The 10,473-nt window shown below is 38.8% G+C and overlaps 1 protein-coding gene across 3 annotated transcripts in view; it reads right to left on the reverse strand.

The window, feature by feature from the left end:
* Positions 1-10,473, reverse strand: part of LOC124805069 (T-complex protein 11-like protein 1) — a 140,797-nt gene that overhangs the window by 95,926 nt on the left and 34,398 nt on the right. The gene's annotated exons all lie outside the window — the stretch shown is intronic.

Genomic DNA, 10,473 nt, shown 5'->3' on the forward strand with positions numbered 1-10,473 from the left:
GTGTGGCTCAATGCGCTGGTTCCTCCGTGAGGTGAGTAGCAGTCTATCCTTTTGTTGTTATTCCATCCTGGACTTTCCCTTGTTCATTAATCAAAATATCTACACTTAAATTATTTAAATTACATTATGCTGTTGTTACTGAATAACCAACTTCTGAACTATTTTGAAGGAAAAAATAAAATAAAATAAAAAATCCCACACCTATTACACACAATCAACAATTTAATGAGTCACTCAGAAATTTTAGTGCCAAAAATTGGCTAGTGTGGATCCTGCCACAGAGCTGCCAGCAATAAAATTCATTGTGGGCACTTCAGTGTTGTTTTCATGAGGTACGTTGCACTGCAAATTTTATGAAGGCAGTGCTGATCATACCTGACTGTGCAGTGATTATAACTAACAATAATGGTAAAAGAGCAACTGATCTTGGAACTTCACTACGATTTGGCAATTGCAAAGTAAGAGTTAGCACATCTACAAGATGTAGTCTGCATTAGTAATGGCTGGGTTAGGTCAGACGACAGTACTGTGACCAAACCCAACTCATTAAACAATCCATGAAATCCTGCAAGTTTCACAGCTTTATCTAAACATCTACAATATCTTCTCTGGGGCTGTGTAGGTTGGAGACAAAATCATTCCAATGACCAGCAAAAATTTCTAAGCAGTTTGATGATTCAGAGCACATAACTAGTATAGGGTATATCAGAAAGTTTCATCCAATTTTATGACACTATATCTACTACACGAGTAAATATATAAACTTTGGGTGAATTTTAACTTATTCAAAGGACTACATAGTTTTTTTTTTCAGAGGAACAGTCCACTTTCACCAGGGTATATCTTTTACTTACAAGTGCTCTTATTATTATTATTACATTTAGGACAAAAGTTTTCATTTACATTCCACAAACATTCATTGTTCTTCTCCACCAGATATGTCACAACTTTCCAGCAATAGTCAAACTCATTCCACATTTTTGCAAGTATTCACTGCTATTGCTATGCGATGGCCCAGTTCACCCATGGCCCAGTTCACCCAAAGTTGTCAGAAGAGGAGGCACACAGAGACAGTCTTTCAGAAATTAAAAAAAAAAAGTACTTTATGAATGCTGGGCTCCATGTCATTCCCAAGTTGTGCAGCGACCGTAACGATAAAATTACCAAATAAGCAGCAACCAGTCGCAAAATCATGTTTTCTTTATTTACTTTTGCAAATCGATTTTAACTGATTAATAGCCATCATCGGTGCTTTCAACGAATATGTGCCCTGAGTAGTAACACTGTCTTAAGCAGAGGTCAAACACGAAGTCATGTTTGACCTTTGCTTAAGACAGTGTTACTACTCAGGGCACATATTTGTTGAAAGCACCAATGATGGCTGTTAATCAGTTGAAATCGATTTGCAAAAGTAACTAAAGAAAACATGATTTTGCGACTGATTGCTGCTTATTTGGTAATTTTAAAAAGTACTTTGTTGAGGCAAGGTGATCTTAGAGGCCAATGTTGCAATGTGATATCCATACAGTTAATCCTTCACTAAGCCAGCTCGTTATTAAGAAATGCTTTTATATGCCAGTGCCAGTGCAATGGTGCTTCATCTTGTTGAAAAACAAAATTTTCGGCATGTTCTCACAAATGTGGAAAAAACCAGATATGCAATATATCCAGGTACATGATTCCTATTCTTGTCTTTTCATCAAAAATGAAAGGACCATACACATTTCTCAGGAAATAGCACAGCAAAACACAAGAGTCCATATGGCAAGGATGTCATCAACGTATTTAAACCAAACCAGGGGCTGAAGGCTTATGAATCACAGGAAAGCACCCCTCACACAACCCATAAAAAGGTTTGCTTTGGAAGAAGAGATCCTGCTTCCCAAGGCCATGCTCCTGATTTGTTTGTTTGTCTGCCCCTCAAAGTTATAATAGTTTCTGGTAAGTATAAAGTAAGTAAGGTGAGCAGAACAAGTATCACAGGTTTGGAATCAGGTGGGTCCTGATTAAGGAAATGTACAACAGCCGACAGACCATGTGCAAGGGGGTGTTGGTATAGAGGGGGGCACATCAATGATGACACACAAGATGTGTAGTGGAGAGGAACTGGCACAGATTTCAGACGATCTAGGAAATGGTTGGTGTCTTTAATATAGGAGGGAAGTCTTTGTACTATAGGCTGCAGGTGTTGATCAATTAAGGCAGATATATGTTCAGTGGGTGCCTTGAAGCCAGTAGCTATGGGATGGACGGGGTGACTGGGTATGTGGATCTTAGGAAAAAGGTAAAAGGAGGGGCTGTGTATGGTTTGGGTGGACTGAAAAGTTCTTAGGATTGAGGTAAGGGGCCTGAGATTTTAAGGAGGGACTGTATGTCAGTACCGCAGGGATGGTATCTTGATGGCAGATGCCATACATAGAGATGTGAGACAGCTGGTGTAGACCCTTGCTTACATACTCCCGTCAATCAAGTATAGCAGTGGTAAATCCCTTGTCTGCTGGGAGGAGTGATGGAGATGATGATGCAGTCATCAGGTTTTAGGGAATGTAATAAAACATGAAGAATCTGTAATGCGAGTATGCCTAAACTGACACTATTTAGTATCATAAAATGCATTTTGGATTTTGAAAGAGCCTTTGTTTACATGCTGCCTTGTGTCATACTCATGTAGTATGAAAATGTAACAGTCTCCTGTAGTTGGGATCAATTTGAAAAAACTCTTAATGAACACAGTGCTCCACTCACAAGCCGCTAATGACACAAAAGATGACAACAGAGGTCACTGTTGTGGTAATTACATCAATTCTTTGGAGACTTGCATATGAAATATACTGTCCACTTTGCAACTGAAATGACGGTACTACACAGATTTTATATGTTAAGTCAGTTACGTAATCAGCTTGCTGAATTTCTACTTCCACTATTCTGAAATATACTGACCATGAGTTACGTGAAAAAATAATTGCTACACTCTGATTCAGGTGTATATGATGTGGACTAGACCAGTCACAAAACAATGACTAAAGAAAGAATGGTGTTAAGGTCTTGTTATACAGACAGTAAGACAAGAGACCGCAAATCCCATTTCTTCCCCCCACCAATGACCCTCCCATCTGCAAAAATCTTTACTAGCAATTTGTCTACTGCAACTGACACATTACAGTTTACTTTTTACTGTTAACTCATACTCCCTAAACTTTTATAAAACAGCAGTATTATACAATTTTAAAGACTCGTTCCAGTCTGCTGCTCACTTACGAGCCACTAGCCCCATCTCCACTTATGAACCACTAGCTCCACCTCACAACATTTAGCTCTTAGCTATACCTTAAAACAAATATTGAAAGCAAAAATTTTAGTCACCATAAATGTTTTATAATGCTCGATTAATGCCTAAACTATTATTAGCGTCTTAACAAAAAAATGGTTCAAATGGCTCTGAGCACTATGGGACTTAACATCTTAGGTCATCAGTCCCCTAGAACTTAGAACTACTTAAACCTAACTAACCTAAGGACATCTCACACATCCATGCCCGAGGCAGGATTCGAACCTGCGACCGTAGCAGTCCCGCGGGTCCGGACTGTAGCGCCCAGAACCACACGGCCACCGGCGTCTTAACAACTCATTATAAAAATTTTACAAAAAAATTCCATCTCTGACAACAACCACCTTGTGCAAGGAGTTTCAGCAAAGCTCACAATTTGCAGCGTTGTCCCCAGAACTGATTGTGGGCTTTTGGTTCTGAGTTGAGTGGAAGGACTGAAACATAGACTTCGGAGGTTCTGTGACAAGCCAGGCTATGACTTCCTGGACTTGTGCCATAGGTTTTAGCTCTAGGGTTTCCCTAAATGGGTCAGGTGTGTATTAAACATCAAAGGCTGATACTCTGGTAACTGATTGTGTGTGTGGCACACACAAGAGTTTTCTAGATTACGCAACTCTCCATCCAATCCAGATAAGGATAACTGTAAAAAACCCAGTAGTATCAGTGTAATATTGAAGGAAATGCCTCTCATAGGTGGAGTATTACAATCCTAATGGTTAATTGCCGAAGTATTCGCAACAAAGTGCCCGATTTTCAAGCACTCCTGAGAAGCAGTAAATCTCACATAATAATAGGTACTGAAAGCTGGTTGAAACCTGAAACTGACAGCAGTGAGATTGATTGGGCAAGACTCATATCTGGAGCAGGCATAAAACGATAATTGGATCCTTCTATCGCCCACCAGACTTGTCTCCTTTCGAGAAAACCTCAGTTCACTTGTACTTAAGTTCCATAATCATCCTGTAATAATCGGTGAAGACAAATAATCCAAAATTAATTGGGAAAAATTACAGTTTTTTAGTGGTGGGCATGATACAATATCCTGTGAAACATTACTAAATGCCTTTCTGAAAACTACCTACAACCAATAGCTATTGGATCTGATGGCAACAAATAGACCTAACCTCTTTGAGGATGTCCACATTGAAACTGTTATCAGTGACCATGACACAGTTGTGGCAACAATGATTACCCAATACAAAGGACAACTAAAACATTATACAGGGTGATTCAAAAAGAATACCACAACTTTAGGAAGTTAAAACTCTGCAACGACAAAAGGCAGAGCTAAGCACTATCTGTCGGCGAATTAAGGGAGCTATAAAGTTTCATTTAGTTGTACATTTGTTCGCTTGAGGCGCTGTTGACTAGGCATCAGTGTCAGTTGATGCTAAGATGGCGACCGCTCAACAGAAAGCTTTTTGTGTTATTGAGTATGGCAGAAGTGAATCGACGACAGTTGTTCAGCGTGTTTATACCAACGTTTAATACACCACCTATCAGGAGGTTTAATACCATACTTCGTTCGAAATGCACGCATCCAGCAAGCATTTGTTCGCAGCCCATGACAGAGCACTTCATCACTGGCCTCCAAGAAGCCCTGATCTTACCCCCTGCGATTTTTTCTTATGGGGGTATGTTAAGGATATGGTGTTTCGGCCACCTCTCCCAGCCACCATTGATGATTTGAAACGAGAAATAACAGCAGCTATCCAAACTGTTACGCCTGATATGCTACAGAGAGTGTGGAACGAGTTGGAGTATCGGGTTGATATTGCTCGTGTGTCTGGAGGGGGCCATATTGAACATCTCTGAACTTGTTTTTGAGTGAAAAAAAAAACCTTTTTAAATACTCTTTGTAATGATGTATAACAGAAGGTTATATTATGTTTCTTTCATTAAATACACATTTTTAAAGTTGTGGTATTCTTTTTGAATCACCCTGTATATACAGTGTGGTCCATTGATCGTGACCGGGCCAAATATCTCACAAAATAAGCGTCAAACGGAAAAACTACAAAGAACGAAACTTGTCTAGCTTGAAGGGGGAAACCAGATGGCGCTATGGTTGGTCCACTAGATGGCGCTGCCATAGGTCAAACGGATATCAACTGTGTTTTTTTAAATAGGAACCCCCATTTTTTTGTTACATATTCATGCAGTATGTAAAGAAATATGAATGTTTTAGTTGGACCACTTTTTTCGCTTTGTGATAGATGGCGTCGTAATAGTCACAAACATATGGCTCATAATTTTAGACAAACAGTTGGTAACAGGTAGGTTTTTTAAATTCAAATACAGAACGTAGGTATGTTTGAACATGTTATTTCGGTTGTTCCAATGTGATACATGTACCTTTGTGAACTTACAATTTCTGAGAATGCATGCTGTTACAGTGTGATTACCTGTAAATACCACATTAATGCAATAAATGCTCAAAATGATGTCCGTCAACCTCAATACATTTGGCAATACGTGAACCGACATTCCTCTCAGCAGCGAGTAGTTTGCCTTCCATAATGTTCACACATGCATTGACAATGCGCTGACGCATGTTGTCAGGCACTGTCGGTGGATCATGATAGCAAATATCCTTCAACTTTCCCCACAGAAAGATATCCGGGGAGGTCAGATCCCGTGAATGTGCGGGCCATCGTATGGTGCTTCGACGACCAATCCACCTGTCATGAAATATGCTATTCGATACTGCTTCAACCACACGCGAGCTATGTGCCGGACATCTATCATGTTGGAAGTACATTGTCATTCTGTCACGCAGTGAAACATCTTGTAGTAACATCGGTAGAACATTACATAGGAAATCAGCATACATTGCACCATTTAGATTGCCATTGTTAAAATGGGGGCCAATTATCCTTCCTCCCATAATGCCGCACCATACATTAACCCGCCAAGGTAGCTGATGTTCCACTCATTGCAGCAATCGTGGATTTTCTGTTGCCCAATAGTGCATATTATGCCAGTTTACGTTACTGCTGATGGTGAATGACGCTTTGTCGCTAAATAGAACGCGTGCAAAAAATCTGTCATTGCCCCGTAATTTCTCTTGTGTCCAGTGGCAGAGCTGTACACAACGTTAGAAGTCATCGCCATGCAATTCCTGGTGCACAGAAATATGGTACGGGTGCAATCGATGTTGATGTAGCATTCTCAACACCGAAATTTTTGAGATTCCCGATTCTCGCGCAAATTGTCTGCTACTGATGTGTGGATTAGCCGCGACAGCAGCTAAAACACCTACTTGGGCATCATCGTTTGTTGCAGGTCATGGTTGACGTTTCACATGTGGCTGAACACTTACTGTTTCCTTAAATAACGTAACTATCCAGCGAACGGTCTGGACACTTGGATGATGTTGTCCAGGATACCGAGCAGCATACATAGCACATGCCCGTTGGGCATTTTGATCACAATAGCCATACATCAACACAATATCGACCTTTTCCGCAATTGGTACATGGTCTATTTTAACACGGGTAATGTATCACGAAGCAAATACCGTCCGCACTGGCGGAATGGTACGTGATACCACGTACTTATACGTTTGTGACTATTACAGCGCCATCTATCACAAAGGGAAAAAAGTGGTTCAACTAAAACATTCATATTTCTTTAGGTACTACACGAATATGTAATAAAAAATGGTCGTTCCTATTTTAAAAAACGCAGTTGATATCCGTTTGACCTATGGCAGCACCATATAGTGGGCCAACCATAGCGCCATCTGGTTTCCCCCTTCAAGCTAGACCAGTTTTGTTTTTCGTTTGATGCTTATTTCGTGAGATATTTGGCCCTGTCACTATCAATGGACCACCCTGTGTGTGTGTGTGTGTGTGTGTGTGTGTGTGTGTGTGTGTGTGTGTGTGTGTGTTCAGTACACTTGATAAAAAATCAGTAGTATCATACCACAATGAGGAACGTGAAACTTTCAGCAGGGGGTAGAAGCACGTAGAGGAACTATGGTACAAATTTAAAAAATAGTTGGCCATGCACTAGATAGGTATGTGCCCAATATAACAGTTCATAATGGAAGAGACCTTCATGGTATACAGTCACGATAAAGAAACAAGAGATTCCTGTGTAGTAGGTATAAAACAAGCCGTAGCTGAATGAAATGTGTTTGGCTGTCAAGAGAGCAATGTGCGAGGTCTTCAATGACTACAGTAGTAGAATATTGTCAAATGATATTTCACAAAACAAAAAGGAATTATGGTTGTACATAACGGCTGTTAGTGGCACCGAAGTTAGTGTCCAGTCCTAATGAATGAGACAGGAACTGAAATTTAGGGTAGCAATGCAAAAGTTGAAATGCTGAACACCATTTTCATATGGTCCTTTACAAAGGAAAACCCACAAAAATTGCCCCAATTTAAGCCTCATATAACTGAAAAGATGAATGAAATAAGTATTAGTGTCAGTGGTGTTGAGAAACAGCTGAAATTATTAAAATTGAACAAAGTTCCAGGGCCCAATAGAATTCCTATCAGACTCTATACTGAATTTGTGGCTGAGTTATCCCCTCTTCTAACTACAATCTATCTACCATAGACCTCTTAAAAAAAGTGTGCACAGAATTGAATTGAATTTTATTTGATCCTGTAAGATTACATCGTGTACAGTAAATGTACGTGTAATATAGGACATGTCAAAGTATTAAAATTCTTTATCAATTATTTTTCTACACCTTTAGCTTACATTTTTACATCACTGATAATTAGTAACAATATATACAAATTTAATGGCATAAGTATTCTGCAACACTGTAAAACTCTTTTTCAATGAGATAGTCTTTAAGTTTCTTTGTAAATTCATTGTGAAGTACACTATCTTGCAGGGTTTTGGGCAGACTTCTTAGTAGTCTGATACCAGAGTACTGGGGTCCTTTTTCTATCATTGCCAGTCGGTGGGGTATGCTCCGTACTTCATTCTTCTTTCTTGTATTGTGGGTGTGTACACTAGCACTTGTAATCCAGTCCTCACTACCTTTTGTGATGTACATTATTGTTTTGTATATATATAATGATGAAAAAGTTAAGATACCTAAATTCTTGAAACAGTTTCTGCATGTTTCAGAGGTCTTTCTTCTTAAAATGGTCCTAATTGCTTTTTTTTGTAATGTGAACACTCGTTTTGTCTCTTGTTTGTTTGAGTTTCCCCACACCGTCACTCCATACTGTAAGTATGGTTCGAAAAGTCCATGATACACTGTACACAGAAGGTTCTTGTCTGAATACTGTGATAGCTGCATCATTAAGAATATGACAGAGCTCAGTTTCTTACAGACATTATTAATATGTTTTTTCCATTTCAGTTCATTATCCACAAGAATACCTAAGAATCTAGCAGATTCTACTTCTTCCAGCCTTGTTCCGTCAACCTCTAAATCCATGTCTACAGCCTTTTCCTTGTTTTTAAACACTGCATACATAGTCTTTTTTAGATTTATAACCAGTTCATTTTCCAACAGCCATTGAGCTGTGACATTTGCAGATATGTATGCTCTTCTCTCAAGCTGTTCCATATTTTGGTCACTATTTAGTATTGTCATGTCATCAGCATACAATATTTTCTTTTCTTCCTCCTCAACACCTATATCATTAACAAATACATTAAATAACAATGGCCCCATTACTGAACCCTGCGGCACTCCATATTTGATGGATTTGGTTTCTGATTGGTACGAGTTTCCTAATGATGCATACTGCTTGCGGTTGCACAAGTATGATTTTATCCATTCACCTGGTTGCCCCCGAATGCCATAGTTGCTTAATTTTTGTATCAGCATTTCATGGTCAATGGTGTCAAATGCCTTTGAAAGATCCAGAAACATTGCAGAGACAACCTTTTTCTCATCTAAGGACTGTAAAATGTATTCTGTTAGACTGACAATTGCTGATTCTGTAGATTTACCCTTTCTGAAACCATGTTGTGAGGTCATGAGAATGTTATGTTTGTCCAAATAGTTAACTAATCTGGTATACATAAGCATTTCTAGGATTTTTGAGAAACCTGATATCAGTGAAACTGGTCTGTAGTTGTTGGGATCATCCTTACACCCTTTCTTGTACACTGGCACTACCTTCTTTATCTTCAGTTTTTCTGGAAAAATTGCATCTCTGAAAGAACAGTTTGCTATGTTCAGCAGTGGTGTTATTATCTCCTCACATACCAGCTTTATTACATGATTTGATATTTCATCATCACCAGCTGATTTCTTGGACTTCAGTTTCTGTATAGTTTTCCGCAATTCATCTTCCGTGACTGGTCTTAAGAACATAGTACTGCATGATCTTTTTGGTACCTTAATACCCTTCTGTTTTTGACTATTTCTTTCCAATTTTAGGTTTTCTACTACACTGATATAGTTATTATTCAGTATGTTTGCTATTTCCATACCATCTGTGACCACTGTGTTGTCTACTTTAATTGACCTAATACCTTCTTCTTTGTTTGACCCATCTTTTTCCTTTCTTTCAGCATTGATTGCATTCCAAGCTGCCTTTGCCTTGTTTTTTGAGTTCGCTATAGTGGTGTCAATTGCTCTTGCTTTCGCTTCTCTTATTGTTTTTCTATACTTCTTTTTTAACATTTTATAGTTTTCAGCTTCGCCCATCCGTCTCACATCCTGAAGCTTCCTTCGCTGTTCTAGTATTTCACTCATAATCCACTGTGTTTGATCTTGATGCCTTTCTTGTCTCTTTACTTTGGGAAATGCTACATTAAAATGGTACTTAATTGTTGAAATAAATGCATCATATTTTTCATTTACACTCTGGGCCTGTAGGATTTCATTCCAGGTTTCCTTACTTAACATTGTTCTAAAGATGTTGATATTTTGTTCACTGATGATCCTAATTTCTTTGGTTGTTTGTTTTGGTTCTGATACTGTGTCATTACTTCTGCAAAAGCTGATTAGTTGTCCATGATGATCAGATATTTCTGTCTGAACTACATGTGACTCATAGTTACACATATTAGTAATTATGTTGTCAATAATTGTCTCACTTTGTGAAGTGACTCTTGTTGGTGCAGTTATTGTCACTTTCATGTTATGCTGTATTAACAATTCTTCAAAATCCTGTCTTTTTTGTGTCTTTTCCCATGTCAATGTTGAAGTCTCCACA

The sequence above is a fragment of the Schistocerca piceifrons genome, chromosome 7 (assembly GCF_021461385.2).
Source record: "Schistocerca piceifrons isolate TAMUIC-IGC-003096 chromosome 7, iqSchPice1.1, whole genome shotgun sequence".
NCBI lineage: Eukaryota > Metazoa > Arthropoda > Insecta > Orthoptera > Acrididae > Schistocerca > Schistocerca piceifrons.